We start from the raw sequence: 17,789 nt of genomic DNA, 5'->3' as shown, positions 1-17,789 counted from the left end.
GGGAGGGAGGGTAGAGAGGCTAGAGGGAGAACACAGACCAGGGAGGGAGGGAGGGTAGAGGGAGAACACAGACCAGGGAGGGAGGGAGGGTAGAGGGAGAACACAGACCAGGGAGGGAGGGTAGAGGGAGAACACAGACCAGGAAGGGAGGGTAGAGGGAGAACAGACCAGTGAGGGAGGGTAGAGGGAGAACACAGACCAGGAAGGGAGGGTAGAGGGAGAACACAGACCAGGAAGAGAGGCTAGAGGGAGAACACAGACCAGGAAGGGAGGGTAGAGGGAGAACAGACCAGTGAGGGAGGATAGAGGGAGAACACAGACCAGTGAGGGAGGGTAGATACATCAATACTGTGGATATCTAGATACCTAGAATGTCTTTACCCATTGTAACTTATTAACCATTTCTGAGTTTATGAAACATGATTTCAGATGTTTTCTGTCTGTTTGTTTTTGTTGAGTTATAAATGTCATCCTACAGTATGTTATTATCCCCAAGCCTCTGAATAATAAACATGGTAAATAACTGATCATGTTAGAAAGTGTTGAACAATCAAACAATGATGGTTGTCATTATACAGTATTAATATATTCTACTGCTACAAACAATGATGGTTGTCATTGTACAGTATTAATATACTCTACTGCTACAAACAATGATGGTTGTCATTATACAGTATTAATATACTCTACTGCTACAAACAATGATGGTTGTCATTATACAGTATTAATATACTCTACTGCTACAAACAATGATGGTTGTCATTATACAGTATTAACCTACTGCTGCTACTTGACATTAAGATGTGGAAGAGAGTGGTACTTCACACTGCCTCCTCTTCCTCATCTTTACTTAAATTAGAATTGTAAAGATTGTCTTCCTCATTTAATCAGAATCGTCTAAATGTTCAGCTAATTCATTTGCAAATACAGCAGCTCCAACTGGAATTGCTAATGGTCCTGCTATCACCGCTGTGAAAACAGTTGTTAACAATCCCAAAAAGCCATTTGACGACGACTTCCTCGTCCTCTGCTGTCTCGTCCTCTCCTCCTCTCTCGCCTTTGCTACCTGTTTTCTGATCTCCTCCTCATGTTTCTTCTTATCCTCCTTTCTCTTCTCCTCCTCCTGTCTCTTCCTCTCCTCCTCTCTCGCCTTCTCTACCCATTTTCTGATCTCCTCCTCTTGTTTCTTCTTCTTCTCCTGTCTCTTCCTTTCCTCCTCTCTCGCCTTCTCTTCCCGTTTTCTGATCTCCTCCTCTTGTTTCTTCTTCGCCTCCTCCTCTCTCTCCTTCTTCTCCTGTCTCTTCCTCTCCTCCTCCTCTTCGATCTTCCTCTGGACCTCCTGGTACATCTCATTGGTGTAGTGTTTTCCTCCCATTCTTCATCACCATCTCATCTATCTTCTTCAGCAGCTCTGGGACCTGAGTGTTGTCATTCTTCTTTTTATTATTGAAGACATGATTTCTGCCCTTAAAGACCTTGACGAGTTTCATAAGCTCCTCACTCTCACTTAGAAAGTCCACCATTGATTTGTCTTCCAGCTGGTCTCCTCCGGTGAACAGAATGATGGTGTACATTGAGGCTTCTTCTCCAAAGTTCTCCTGGATCCACTTCACAGTGTTCCTCTCCTCCTCTGTGAACCTCCCCAGTCTGATCACCAGCAGGAAGGCGTGGGGTCCTGGTACTGACATGTAGATGGCCTTTTCTATCTCACTTTTCATCTCTTCTTTAGACATTGTTGTGTCATAGAGCCCCGGGGTGTCGATGACATCAATCTTCCTCCCATCCACCACTCCACTCTGTTTCTCACAGTGATCAGTGACAGACTCAGGGGAGAAGTCTACTTTAAACCCCTCCCTCCTCAGGATGGTGTTTCCTGTTGAACTCTTCCCTGATCCAGTCTTCCCCACCAGAACTATCCTCAGATCAGAGGGATGCCCTGAATCTGTGAAAACAGACAAGAAGTGCTTGAGTTGATAGTGATTGTCTTGATGAAAACCTAATGAAATGTGTGTGTGTCAGGCTCTAACCGTGCAGAGCACAAGCCCCATTGTCATTCCAGTCTCTAAAGCACCCTTTTGGGTGGTGATATAATTTCCCACATAATATTATTTGTTACACTTGTTCAGAACCCACTGCTAGCAAGTTGTCGTCCAGTTCATCACCCCCCACCCCATCCGTTGGTTGAGCCTGTTTCCCAGTCTGGCCTGTAAGGAGACGCCCAGCTTGAAAGACCTTAACATTTATTTAACACTTGATAATACTTGATTTAGCCTACATCATCATCCATATTCAGTCTGATTGGCTGATTGGAGCAGAGAGAGAGAGAGAGAGAGAGAGAGGAAAATACTTCAGTCTGGTTGGCAGAGAGAGAGAGAGAGAGAGAGAGAGAGAGAGAGAGAGAGAGAGAACGAACTTCAGTCTGGTTGGCTGATAGGAGCAGAGAGGATAAGAAAAAGCTAAGGTAAATTACAATCAGTAAAATGAATAAAGCTAACTAGCAGATGAACATCAATCATCAACATCAATGATCAGCTGATAACCCCCCTTCTTTTCCCCATGTCAATCATGTCTTTATGAGGCGCTGAACTAGTTTGTAATGATGAGTGTGTTGTATACATAAATAGGCCTATTTAAAAATGTACTCTACAGAGGCATTTGGTATTTTCTAGATTTCGCCCTATTTTTTATATTTTGAGCACCTGCCCCCTGCTGTGTGTGTGTGTGTGTGTGTGTGTGTGTGTGTGTACCTTGGCATTGAACAGTGAAGGCTTGCAGACAGAGTGTCAACAGTAACAGAATCTTCAGAGTCCCTCCTCTTCTTTGTCCCATATCTGTTACAGTGACCAATCAAAAACATGGAATTAGATGATGATCTCATTACAAATAACAAAGTCCACAAACTAAATTAGAATTTCTTCTCAGCTATTTCACTGTCAAACAATGTAAACCAGGTGCGTAAAACTCATGGAGGCCTAATGTCTGCAGGTTGTTGTTTTTTCCTTTCAATTAAGACCTAGACAACCAGATGAGGACAGTTCCTTACTAATTAAGGACTTTACTTCATCAATCAAGTACAAGGAAAGAGGGAAAACCTGTAGACCAGGGCAGCCCAACCCTATTCCTGGAGATCTACTGCCCTGTAGGTTTTCAGTCCAACCCTAATTCAGCATCTCCAGGAAGAGGTTTGAACTGGAAACCAACAGGACAGTAGATCTACAGGAAGAGGATGGAACTGGAAACCGACAGGACAGTAGATCTCCAGGAAGAGGGTTGAACTGGAAACCGACAGGACAGTAGATCTCCAGGAAGAGGGTTGAACTGGAAACCGACAGGACAGTAGATCTCCAGGAAGAGGGTTGGACTGGAAACCGACAGGACAGTAGATCTCCAAGAAGAGGGTTGAACTGGAATCCGACAGGACAGTAGATCTCCAAGAAGAGGGTTGAACTGGATTCCGACAGGACAGTAGATCTCCAGGAAGAGGGTTGAACTGGAAACCGACAGGACAGTAGATCTCCAGGAAGAGGGTTGGACTGGAAACCGACAGGACAGTAGATCTCAGGAAGAGGGTTGAACTGAAACCGACAGGACAGTAGATCTCCAGGAAGAGGGTTGGACTGGAAACCAACAGGACAGTAGATCTCCAGGAAGAGGGTTGAACTGGAAACCAACAGGACAGTAGATCTCCAGGAAGAGGGTTGAACTGGAAACCAACAGGACAGTAGATCTCCAGGAAGAGGTTTGAACTGGAAACCAACAGGACAGTAGATCTCCAGGAAGAGGGTTGGACTGGAAACCAACAGGACAGTAGATCTCCAGGAAGAGGATGGAACTGGAAACCAACAGGACAGTAGATCTCCAGGAAGAAGGTTGGACTGGAAACCAACAGGACAGTAGATCTCCAGGAAGAGGATTGAACTGGAAACCAACAGGACAGTAGATCTCCAGGAAGAGGATGGAACTGGAAACCAACAGGACAGTAGATCTCCAGGAAGAAGGTTGGACTGAAACCAACAGGACAGTAGATCTCCAGGAAGAGGGTTGGACTGGAAACCAACAGGACAGTAGATCTCCAGGAAGAGGGTTGGACTGGAAACCAACAGGACAGTAGATCTCCAGGAAGAGGGTTGAACTGGAAACCAACAGGACAGTAGATCTCCAGGAAGAGGGTTGGACTGCCCTGCTGTAGACACTCAGCCCTACGTGGAATGAGATACCTGTGAGATACCTTTTTATACCTATAAAAAAGAGTAATCCCCAAAATGCAATAATAGTAGCTATAATTGAGTAATGCTATGTGGTATAACTGAAGTACATTCCCTAACAATGTCATTGTACAGAAAAATATATGTTACTGGCTCCAACAGTGCAGTAGAATGTCACGCAAAACACAATGCCAATACACATGTCACCAAAAGAAGATATCAAGAAATGACAGAACTCATGTCTAAGGTAGGAACTTCTTTGGGACGAATCGTGCCTATTATCAACGGGTTACCAATGTAATTAGTACAGAACAAATGTTTTTGGAATCATACCCATGTTTTATTACATTTACATTTAAGTCATTTAGCAGACGCTCTTATCCAGAGCGACTTACACCAATCAGCATTCAGGGCTCGAACCAACTAGTTTATAAGAGTTTATATAGTTTGAAAGGAAACACACAGGTGTCTATGGATGGTTCATGGAAGGGAGGATGGATGGTTGTGGTTTGATTTGGATGGTTGTGGTTTGATTTCATTGGTTGATTTACAAATAAAAATTATCTCTCTACTGGTACCATGAGGACAGCTGTCTCCCTCATCATTCTCTACTGGTACCATGAGGACAGCTGTCTCCCGCATCTCTCTCTACTGGTACCATGAGGACAGCTGTCTCCCTCATCATTCTCTACTGGTACCATGAGGACAGCTGTCTCCCGCATCTCTCTCTACTGGTACCATGAGGACAGCTGTCTCTCTCATCATTCTCTACTGGTACCATGAGGACAGCTGTCTCCCTCATCATTCTCTACTGGTACCATGAGGACAGCTGTCTCCCCTCATCTCTCTACTGGTACCATGAGGACAGCTGGCTCCCTCATCTCTCTCTACTGGTACCATGAGGACAGCTGGCTCCCTCATCTCTCTCTACTGGTACCATGAGGACAGCTGTCTTCCTCATCTCTCTCTACTGGTACCATGAGGACAGCTGTCTCCCTCATCATTCTCTACTGGTACCATGAGGACAGCTGTCTCCCTCATCTCTCTACTGGTACCATGAGGACAGCTGTCTCCCTCATCTCTCTCTACTGGTACCATGAGGACAGCTGTCTCCCTCATCTCTCTCTACTGGTACCATGAGGACAGCTGTCTCCCTCATCATACTCTACTGGTACCATGAGGACAGCTGTCTCCCTCAGCTCTCTCTACTGGTACCATGAGGACAGCTGTCTCTCTCATCATTCTCTACTGGTACCATGAGGACAGCTGTCTCCCTCATCATTCTCTACTGGTACCATGAGGACAGCTGTCTCCCTAATCTCTCTCTACTGGGACCACGAGGACAGCTGGCTCCCTCATCTCTCTCTACTGGTACCATGAGGACAGCTGGCTCCCTCATCTCTCTCTACTGGTACCATGAGGACAGCTGTCTCCCTCATCTCTCTCTACTGGTACCATGAGGACAGCTGTCTCCCTCATCATTCTCTACTGGTACCATGAGGACAGCTGTCTCCCTCATCTCTCTCTACTGGTACCATGAGGACAGCTGTCTCTCTCATCATTCTCTACTGGTACCATGAGGACAGCTGCCTCCCTCATCTCTCTCTACTGGTACCATGAGGACAGCTGTCTCCCTCATCTCTCTCTACTGGTACCATGAGGACAGCTGCCTCCCTCATCTCTCTACTGGTACCATGAGGACAGCTGTCTCCCTCATCTCTCTCTACTGGTACCATGAGGACAGCTGTCTCTCTCATCTCTCTCTACTGGTACCATGAGGACAGCTGTCTCCCTCATCTCTCTCTACTGGTACCATGAGGACAGCTGTCTCTCTCATCATTCTCTACTGGTACCATGAGGACAGCTGTCTCCCTCATCATTCTCTACTGGTACCATGAGGACAGCTGTCTCCCTAATCTCTCTACTGGTACCATGAGGACAGCTGGCTCCCTCATCTCTCTCTACTGGTACCATGAGGACAGCTGGCTCCCTCATCTCTCTCTACTGGTACCATGAGGACAGCTGTCTTCCTCATCTCTCTCTACTGGTACCATGAGGACAGCTGTCTCCCTCATCATTCTCTACTGGTACCATGAGGACAGCTGTCTCCCTCATCTCTCTCTACTGATACCACGAGGACAGCTGCCTCCCTCATCTCTCTACTGGTACCATGAGGACAGCTGTCTCCCTCATCATTCTCTACTGGTACCATGAGGACAGCTGTCTCCCTCATCTCTCTACTGGTACCATGAGGACAGCTGTCTCCCTCATCTCTCTCTACTGGTACCATGAGGACAGCTGGCTCCCTCATCTCTCTCTACTGGTACCATGAGGACAGCTGTCTCCCTCATCATTCTCTACTGGTAACATGAGGACAGCTGCCTCCCTCATCATTCTCTACTGGTACCATGAGGACAGCTGTCTCCCTCATCTCTCTCTACTGGTACCATGAGGACAGCTGTCTCCCTCATCATTCTCTACTGGTACCATGAGGACAGCTGCCTCCCTCATCATACTCTACTGGTACCATGAGGACAGCTGTCTCCTTCAGCTCTCTCTACTGGTACCATGAGGACAGCTGTCTCTCTCATCATTCTCTACTGGTACCATGAGGACAGCTGCCTCCCTCATCTCTCTCTACTGGTACCATGAGGACAGCTGTCTCTCTCATCATTCTCTACTGGTACCATGAGGACAGCTGCCTCCCTCATCTCTCTCTACTGGTACCATGAGGACAGCTGTCTCCCTCATCTCTCTCTACTGGTACCATGAGGACAGCTGTCTCTCTCATCATTCTCTACTGGTACCATGAGGACAGCTGTCTCCCTCATCTCTCTCTACTGGTACCATGAGGACAGCTGTCTCTCTCATCATTCTCTACTGGTACCATGAGGACAGCTGTCTCCCTCATCATTCTCTACTGGTACCATGAGGACAGCTGTCTCCCTAATCTCTCTCTACTGGTACCATGAGGACAGCTGGCTCCCTCATCTCTCTCTACTGGTACCATGAGGACAGCTGGCTCCCTCATCTCTCTCTACTGGTACAATGAGGACAGCTGTCTCCCTCATCATTCTCTACTGGTACCATGAGGACAGCTGTCTCCCTCAGCTCTCTCTACTGATACCACGAGGACAGCTGCCTCCCTCATCTCTCTCTACTGGTACCATGAGGACAGCTGTCTCCCTCATCATTCTCTACTGGTACCATGAGGACAGCTGTCTCCCTCATCTCTCTACTGGTACCATGAGGACAGCTGTCTCCCTCATCTCTCTCTACTGGTACCATGAGGACAGCTGTCTCCCTCATCTCTCTCTACTGGTACCATGAGGACAGCTGTCTCCCTCATCATTCTATACTGGTAACATGAGGACAGCTGCCTCCCTCAACATTCTCTACTGGTACCATGAGGACAGCTGTCTCCCTCATCTCTCTCTACTGGTACCATGAGGACAGCTGTCTCCCTCATCATTCTCTACTGGTACCATGAGGACAGCTGCCTCCCTCATCTCTCTCTACTGGTACCATGAGGACAGCTGTCTCCCTCATCTCTCTCTACTGGTACCATGAGGACAGCTGTCTCCCTCATCATACTCTACTGGTACCATGAGGACAGCTGACTCCCTCAGCTCTCTCTACTGGTACCATGAGGACAGCTGTCTCTCTCATCATTCTCTACTGGTACCATGAGGACAGCTGCCTCCCTCATCTCTCTCTACTGGTACCATGAGGACAGCTGTCTCCCTCATCTCTCTCTACTGGTACATTGAGGACAGCTGCCTCCCTCATCTCTCTACTGGTACCATGAGGACAGCTGTCTCCCTCATCTCTCTCTACTGGTACCATGAGGACAGCTGTCTCTCTCATCATTCTCTACTGGTACCATGAGGACAGCTGTCTCCCTCATCTCTCTACTGGTACCATGAGGACAGCTGTCTCCCTCATCTCTCTCTACTGGTACCATGAGGACAGCTGTCTCCCTCATCTCTCTCTACTGGTACCATGAGGACAGCTGTCTCCCTCATCTCTCTCTACTGGTACCATGAGGACAGCTGCCTCCCTCATATCTCTCTACTGGTACCATGAGGACAAATGTCTCCCTCATCATTCTCTACTGGTACCATGAGGACAGCTGTCTCCCTCATCTCTCTACTGGTACCATGAGGACAGCTGTCTCCTCATCATTCTCTACTGGTACCATGAGGACAGCTGTCTCCCTCACTCTCTCTACTGGTACCATGAGGACAGCTGTCTCCTCATCATACTCTACTGGTACCATGAGGACAGCTGTCTCCCTCAGCTCTCTCTACTGGTACCATGAGGACAGCTGTCTCTCTCATCATTCTCTACTGGTACCATGAGGACAGCTGTCTCCCTCATCATTCTCTACTGGTACCATGAGGACAGCTGTCTCCCTAATCTCTCTCTACTGGTACCATGAGGACAGCTGGCTCCCTCATCTCTCTCTACTGACACCATGAGGACAGCTGGCTCCCTCATCTCTCTCTACTGGTACCATGAGGACAGCTGTCTCCCTCATCATTCTCTACTGGTACCATGAGGACAGCTGTCTCCCTCATCTCTCTCTACTGGTACCATGAGGACAGCTGTCTCTCTCATCATTCTCTACTGGTACCATGAGGACAGCTGCCTCCCTCATCTCTCTCTACTGGTACCATGAGGACAGCTGTCTCCCTCATCTCTCTCTACTGGTACCATGAGGACAGCTGCCTCCCTCATCTCTCTACTGGTACCATGAGGACAGCTGTCTCCCTCATCTATCTCAACTGGTACCATGAGGACAGCTGTCTCTCTCATCATTCTCTACTGGTACCATGAGGACAGCTGTCTCCCTCATCTCTCTACTGGTACCATGAGGACAGCTGTCTCCCTCATCTCTCTCTACTGGTACCATGAGGACAGCTGTCTCCCTCATCTCTCTCTACTGGTACCATGAGGACAGCTGTCTCCCTCATCTCTCTCTACTGGTACCATGAGGACAGCTGCCTCCCTCATCTCTCTCTATTGGTACCATGAGGACAGCTGTCTCCCTCATCATTCTCTACTGGTACCATGAGGACAGCTGTCTCCCTCATCTCTCTACTGGTACCATGAGGACAGCTGTCTCTCTCATCATTCTCTACTGGTACCATGAGGACAGCTGTCTCCCTCATCTCTCTCTACTGGTACCATGAGGACAGCTGTCTCCCTCATCTCTCTCTACTGGTACCATGAGGACAGCTTTCTCTCTCATCATTCTCTACTGGTACCATGAGGACAGCTGTCTCCCTCATCATTCTCTACTGGTACCATGAGGACAGCTGTCTCCCTCATCTCTCTCTACTGGTACCATGAGGACAGCTGTCTCCCTCATCTCTCTCTACTGGTACCATGAGGACAGCTGTCTTCCTCATCTCTCTCTACTGGTACCATGAGGACAGCTGGCTCCCTCATCTCTCTCTACTGGTACCATGAGGACAGCTGTCTCCCTCATCTCTCTCTACTGGTACCATGAGGACAGCTGTCTCCCTCATCTCTCTCTACTGGTACCATGAGGACAGCTGTCTTCCTCATCTCTCTCTACTGGTACCATGAGGACAGCTGTCTCCCTCATCATTCTCTACTGGTACCATGAGGACTGCTGTCTCCCTCAGCTCTCTCTACTGGTACCACGAGGACAGCTGCCTCCCTCATCTCTCTCTACTGGTACCATGAGGACAGCTGTCTCCCTCATCATTCTCTACTGGTACCATGAGGACAGCTGTCTCCCTCATCTCTCTACTGGTACCATGAGGACAGCTGTCTCCCTCATCTCTCTCTACTGGTACCATGAGGACAGCTGTCTCCCTCATCTCTCTCTACTGGTACCATGAGGACAGCTGCCTCCCTCATCTCTCTACTGGTACCATGAGGACAGCTGTCTCCCTCATCTCTCTCTACTGGTACCATGAGGACAGCGGTCTCTCTCATCATTCTCTACTGGTACCATGAGGACAGCTGTCTCCCTCATCTCTCTCTACTGGTACCATGAGGACAGCTGTCTCCCTCATCTCTCTCTACTGGTACCATGAGGACAGCTGTCTCCCTCATCTCTCTCTACTGGTACCATGAGGACAGCTGCCTCCCTCATCTCTCTCTACTGGTACCATGAGGACAGCTGTCTCCCTCATCTCTCTCTACTGGTACCATGAGGACAGCTGTCTCCCTCATCTCTCTACTGGTACCATGAGGACAGCTGTCTCCCTCATCTCTCTCTACTGGTACCATGAGGACAGCTGTCTCTCTTATGTCTCTACTGGTACCATGAGGACAGCTGTCTCTCATCTCTCTCTACTGGTACCATGAGGACAGCTGTCTCTCTCATCTCTCTCTACTGGTACCATGAGGACAGCTATCTCCCTCATCTTTCTACTGGTACCATGAGGACAGCTGTCTCCCTCATCTCTCTCTACTGGTACCATGAGGACAAATGTCTCCCTCATCATTCTCTACTGGTACCATGAGGACAGCTGTCTCCCTCATCTCTCTACTGGTACCATGAGGACAGCTGTCTCCCTCATCATTCTCTACTGGTACCATGAGGACAGCTGTCTCCCTCATCTCTCTCTACTGGTACCATGAGGACAGCTGTCTCCCTCATCATACTCTACTGGTACCATGAGGACAGCTGTCTCCCTCAGCTCTCTCTACTCGTACCATGAGGACAGCTGTCTCTCTCATCATTCTCTACTGGTACCATGAGGACAGCTGTCTCCTCATCATTCTCTACTGGTACCATGAGGACAGCTGTCTCCCTAATCTCTCTCTACTGGTACCATGAGGACAGCTGGCTCCCTCATCTCTCTCTACTGACACCATGAGGACAGCTGGCTCCCTCATCTCTCTCTACTGGTACCATGAGGACAGCTGTCTCCCTCATCATTCTCTACTGGTACCATGAGGACAGCTGTCTCCCTCATCTCTCTCTACTGGTACCATGAGGACAGCTGTCTCTCTCATCATTCTCTACTGGTACCATGAGGACAGCTGCCTCCCTCATCTCTCTCTACTGGTACCATGAGGACAGCTGTCTCCCTCATCTATCTCTACTGGTACCATGAGGACAGCTGCCTCCTCATCTCTCTACTGGTACCATGAGGACAGCTGTCTCCCTCATCTATCTCAACTGGTACCATGAGGACAGCTGTCTCTCTCATCATTCTCTACTGGTACCATGAGGACAGCTGTCTCCCTCATCTCTCTACTGGTACCATGAGGACAGCTGTCTCCCTCATCTCTCTCTACTGGTACCATGAGGACAGCTGTCTCCCTCATCTCTCTCTACTGGTACCATGAGGACAGCTGTCTCCCTCATCTCTCTCTACTGGTACCATGAGGACAGCTGCCTCCCTCATCTCTCTCTATTGGTACCATGAGGACAGCTGTCTCCCTCATCATTCTCTACTGGTACCATGAGGACAGCTGTCTCCCTCATCTCTCTACTGGTACCATGAGGACAGCTGTCTCTCTCATCATTCTCTACTGGTACCATGAGGACAGCTGTCTCCCTCATCTCTCTCTACTGGTACCATGAGGACAGCTGTCTCCCTCATCTCTCTCTACTGGTACCATGAGGACAGCTTTCTCTCTCATCATTCTCTACTGGTACCATGAGGACAGCTGTCTCCCTCATCATTCTCTACTGGTACCATGAGGACAGCTGTCTCCCTCATCTCTCTCTACTGGTACCATGAGGACAGCTGTCTCCCTCAACTCTCTCTACTGGTACCATGAGGACAGCTGTCTTCCTCATCTCTCTCTACTGGTACCATGAGGACAGCTGGCTCCCTCATCTCTCTCTACTGGTACCATGAGGACAGCTGTCTCCCTCATCTCTCTCTACTGGTACCATGAGGACAGCTGTCTCCCTCATCTCTCTCTACTGGTACCATGAGGACAGCTGTCTTCCTCATCTCTCTCTACTGGTACCATGAGGACAGCTGTCTCCCTCATCATTCTCTACTGGTACCATGAGGACTGCTGTCTCCCTCAGCTCTCTCTACTGATACCACGAGGACAGCTGCCTCCCTCATCTCTCTCTACTGGTACCATGAGGACAGCTGTCTCCCTCATCATTCTCTACTGGTACCATGAGGACAGCTGTTTCCCTCATCTCTCTACTGGTACCATGAGGACAGCTGTCTCCCTCATCTCTCTCTACTGGTACCATGAGGACAGCTGTCTCCCTCATCTCTCTCTACTGGTACCATGAGGACAGCTGCCTCCCTCATCTCTCTACTGGTACCATGAGGACAGCTGTCTCCCTCATCTCTCTCTACTGGTACCATGAGGACAGCGGTCTCTCTCATCATTCTCTACTGGTACCATGAGGACAGCTGTCTCCCTCATCTCTCTCTACTGGTACCATGAGGACAGCTGTCTCCCTCATATCTCTCTACTGGTACCATGAGGACAGCTGTCTCCCTAATCTCTCTCTACTGGTACCATGAGGACAGCTGTCTCCCTCATCTCTCTCTACTGGTACCATGAGGACAGCTGTCTCCCTCATCTCTCTACTGGTACCATGAGGACAGCTGCCTCCCTCATCTCTCTCTACTGGTACCATGAGGACAGCTGTCTCCCTCATCTCTCTCTACTGGTACCATGAGGACAGCTGTCTCCCTCATCTCTCTACTGGTACCATGAGGACAGCTGTCTCCCTCATCTCTCTCTACTGGTACCATGAGGACAGCTGTCTCTCTTATGTCTCTACTGGTACCATGAGGACAGCTGTCTCTCATCTCTCTCTACTGGTACCATGAGGACAGCTGTCTCTCTCATCTCTCTCTACTGGTACCATGAGGACAGCTATCTCCCTCATCTCTCTACTGGTACCATGAGGACAGCTGTCTCCCTCATCTCTCTCTACTGGTACCATGAGGACAGCTGTCTCTCTTATCTCTCTACTGGTACCATGAGGACAGCTGTCTCCCTCATCTCTCTCTACTGGTACCATGAGGACAGCTGTCTCTCTTATCTCTCTACTGGTACCATGAGGACAGCTGTCTCTCTCATCTCTCTCTACTGGTACCATGAGGACAGCTGTCTCCCTCATCTCTCTACTGGTACCATGAGGACAGCTGTCTCCCTCATCTCTCTCTACTGGTACCATGAGGACAGCTGTCTCCCTAATCTCTCTCTACTGGTACCATGAGGACAGCTGGCTCCCTCATCTCTCTCTACTGGTACCATGAGGACAGCTGTCTCCCTCATCTCTCTCTACTGGTACCATGAGGACAGCTGTCTCCCTCATCTCTCTCTACTGGTACCATGAGGACAGCTGTCTTCCTCATCTCTCTCTACTGGTACCATGAGGACAGCTGTCTCCCTCATCATTCTCTACTGGTACCATGAGGACTGCTGTCTCCCTCAGCTCTCTCTACTGATACCACGAGGACAGCTGCCTCCCTCATCTCTCTCTACTGGTACCATGAGGACAGCTGTCTCCCTCATCATTCTCTACTGGTACCATTAGGACAGCTGTCTCCCTCATCTCTCTACTGGTACCATGAGGACAGCTGTCTCCCTCATCTCTCTCTACTGGTACCATGAGGACAGCTGTCTCCCTCATCTCTCTCTACTGGTACCATGAGGACAGCTGCCTCCCTCATCTCTCTACTGGTACCATGAGGACAGCTGTCTCCCTCATCTCTCTCTACTGGTACCATGAGGACAGCGGTCTCTCTCATCATTCTCTACTGGTACCATGAGGACAGCTGTCTCCCTCATCTCTCTCTACTGGTACCATGAGGACAGCTGTCTCCCTCATATCTCTCTACTGGTACCATGAGGACAGCTGTCTCCCTAATCTCTCTCTACTGGTACCATGAGGACAGCTGTCTCCCTCATCTCTCTCTACTGGTACCATGAGGACAGCTGTCTCCCTCATCTCTCTCTACTGGTACCATGAGGACAGCTGTCTCCCTCATCTCTCTCTACTGGTACCATGAGGACAGCTGTCTCCCTCATCTCTCTCTACTGGTACCATGAGGACAGCTGTCTCCCTCATCTCTCTACTGGTACCATGAGGACAGCTGTCTCCCTCATCTCTCTCTACTGGTACCATGAGGACAGCTGTCTCCCTCATCTCTCTCTACTGGTACCATGAGGACAGCTGCCTCCCTCATCTCTCTCTACTGGTACCATGAGGACAGCTGTCTCCCTCATCTCTCTCTACTGGTACCATGAGGACAGCTGTCTCCCTCATCTCTCTACTGGTACCATGAGGACAGCTGTCTCCCTCATCTCTCTCTACTGGTACCATGAGGACAGCTGTCTCTCTTATCTCTCTACTGGTACCATGAGGACAGCTGTCTCCCTCATCTCTCTCTACTGGTACCATGAGGACAGCTGTCTCTCTCATCTCTCTCTACTGGTACCATGAGGACAGCTGTCTCCCTCATCTCTCTACTGGTACCATGAGGACAGCTGTCTCCCTCATCTCTCTCTACTGGTACCATGAGGACAGCTGTCTCCCTCATCTCTCTCTACTGGTACCATGAGGACAGCTGTCTCCCTCATCATTCTCTACTGGTAACAGGAGGACAGCTGCCTCCCTCATCATTCTCTACTGGTACCATGAGGACAGCTGTCTCCCTCATCTCTCTCTACTGGTACCATGAGGACAGCTGTCTCCCTCATCATTCTCTACTGGTACCATGAGGACAGCTGCCTCCCTCATCTCTCTCTACTGGTACCATGAGGACAGCTGTCTCCCTCATCTCTCTCTACTGGTACCATGAGGACAGCTGTCTCCCTCATCATTCTCTACTGGTACCATGAGGACAGCTGTCTCCCTCATCATTCTCTACTGGTACCATGAGGACAGCTGCCTCCCTCATCTCTCTCTACTGGTACCATGAGGACAGCTGTCTCCCTCATCTCTCTCTACTGGTACCATGAGGACAGCTGCCTCCCTCATCTCTCTACTGGTACCATGAGGACAGCTGTCTCCCTCATCTCTCTCTACTGGTACCATGAGAACAGCTGTCTCTCTCATCATTCTCTACTGGTACCATGAGGACAGCTGTCTCCCTCATCTCTCTCTACTGGTACCATGAGGACAGCTGTCTTCCTCATCTCTCTCTACTGGTACCATGAGGACAGCTGTCTCCCTCATCATTCTCTACTGGTACCATGAGGACTGCTGTCTCCCTCAGCTCTCTCTACTGATACCACGAGGACAGCTGCCTCCCTCATCTCTCTCTACTGGTACCATGAGGACAGCTGTCTCCCTCATCATTCTCTACTGGTACCATGAGGACAGCTGTCTCCCTCATCTCTCTACTGGTACCATGAGGACAGCTGTCTCCCTCATCTCTCTCTACTGGTACCATGAGGACAGCTGTCTCCCTCATCTCTCTCTACTGGTACCATGAGGACAGCTGCCTCCCTCATCTCTCTACTGGTACCATGAGGACAGCTGTCTCCCTCATCTCTCTCTACTGGTACCATGAGGACAGCTGTCTCTCTCATCATTCTCTACTGGTACCATGAGGACAGCTGTCTCCCTCATCTCTCTCTACTGGTACCATGAGGACAGCTGTCTCCCTCATATCTCTCTACTGGTACCATGAGGACAGCTGTCTCCCTCATCTCTCTCTACTGGTACCATGAGGACAGCTGTCTACCTCATCTCTCTCTACTGGTACCATGAGGACAGCTGCCTCCCTCATCTCTCTCTACTGGTACCATGAGGACAGCTGTCTCCCTCATCTCTCTCTACTGGTACCATGAGGACAGCTGTCTCCCTCATCTCTCTACTGGTACCATGAGGACAGCTGTCTCCCTCATCTCTCTCTACTGGTACCATGAGGACAGCTGTCTCTCTCATCTCTCTACTGGTACCATGAGGACAGCTGTCTCTCTCATCTCTCTCTACTGGTACCATGAGGACAGCTGTCTCCCTCATCTCTCTACTGGTACCATGAGGACAGCTGTCTCCCTCATCTCTCTCTACTGGTACCATGAGGACAGCTGTCTCCCTCATCTCTCTCTACTGGTACCATGAGGACAGCTGTCTCCCTCATCATTCTCTACTGGTAACATGAGGACAGCTGCCTCCCTCATCATTCTCTACTGGTACCATGAGGACAGCTGTCTCCCTCATCTCTCTCTACTGGTACCATGAGGACAGCTGTCTCCCTCATCATTCTCTACTGGTACCATGAGGACAGCTGCCTCCCTCATCTCTCTCTACTGGTACCATGAGGACAGCTGTCTCCCTCATCTCTCTCTACTGGTACCATGAGGACAGCTGTCTCCCTCATCATTCTCTACTGGTACCATGAGGACAGCTGTCTCTCTCATCATTCTCTACTGGTACCATGAGGACAGCTGTCTCCCTCATCTCTCTGTACTGGTACCATGAGGACAGCTGTCTCCCTCATCATTCTCTACTGGTACCATGAGGACAGCTGCCTCCCTCATCTCTCTCTACTGGTACCATGAGGACAGCTGTCTCCCTCATCTCTCTCTACTGGTACCATGAGGACAGCTGCCTCCCTCATCTCTCTACTGGTACCATGAGGACAGCTGCCTCCCTCATCTCTCTACTGGTACCATGAGGACAGCTGTCTCCCTCATCTCTCTCTACTGGTACCATGAGGACAGCTGTCTCCCTCATCTCTCTCTACTGGTACCATGAGGACAGCTGCCTCCCTCATCTCTCTACTGGTACCATGAGGACAGCTGTCTCCCTCATCTCTCTCTACTGGTACCATGAGGACAGCGGTCTCTCTCATCATTCTCTACTGGTACCATGAGGACAGCTGTCTCCCTCATCTCTCTCTACTGGTACCATGAGGACAGCTGTCTCCCTCATATCTCTATACTGGTACCATGAGGACAGCTGTCTCCCTAATCTCTCTCTACTGGTACCATGAGGACAGCTGTCTCCCTCATCTCTCTCTACTGGTACCATGAGGACAGCTGTCTCCCTCATCTCTCTCTACTGGTACCATGAGGACAGCTGCCTCCCTCATCTCTCTCTACTGGTACCATGAGGACAGCTGTCTCCCTCATCTCTCTCTACTGGTACCATGAGGACAGCTGTCTCCCTCATCTCTCTACTGGTACCATGAGGACAGCTGTCTCCCTCATCTCTCTCTACTGGTACCATGAGGACAGCTGTCTCTCTTATCTCTCTACTGGTACCATGAGGACAGCTGTCTCCCTCATCTCTCTCTACTGGTACCATGAGGACAGCTGTCTCTCTCATCTCTCTCTACTGGTACCATGAGGACAGCTGTCTCCCTCATCTCTCTACTGGTACCATGAGGACAGCTGTCTCCCTCATCTCTCTACTGGTACCATGAGGACAGCTGCCTCCCTCATCATTCTCTACTGGTACCATGAGGACAGCTGTCTCCCTCATCTCTCTCTACTGGTACCATGAGGACAGCTGCCTCCCTCATCTCTCTCTACTGGTACCATGAGGACAGCTGTCTCCCTCATCTCTCTCTACTGGTACCATGAGGACAGCTGTCTCCCTCATCATTCTCTACTGGTACCATGAGGACAGCTGCCTCCCTCATCTCTCTCTAC

General features: G+C 49.7%; 1 pseudogene; it reads right to left on the bottom strand.

Annotated features, from left to right (window-relative positions):
* Nucleotides 1–233: 233 nt before the first annotated feature.
* Nucleotides 234–17,789, bottom strand: part of LOC115126892 (GTPase IMAP family member 7-like) — a 31,761-nt pseudogene continuing 14,205 nt past the window's right edge.

This window comes from Oncorhynchus nerka, linkage group LG15, assembly GCF_034236695.1.
Source record: "Oncorhynchus nerka isolate Pitt River linkage group LG15, Oner_Uvic_2.0, whole genome shotgun sequence".
Lineage (NCBI taxonomy): Eukaryota > Metazoa > Chordata > Actinopteri > Salmoniformes > Salmonidae > Oncorhynchus > Oncorhynchus nerka.
The sequence above is the reverse complement of the archived record's forward strand: the minus strand, read 5'-3'. Positions and strand labels throughout refer to the sequence as shown.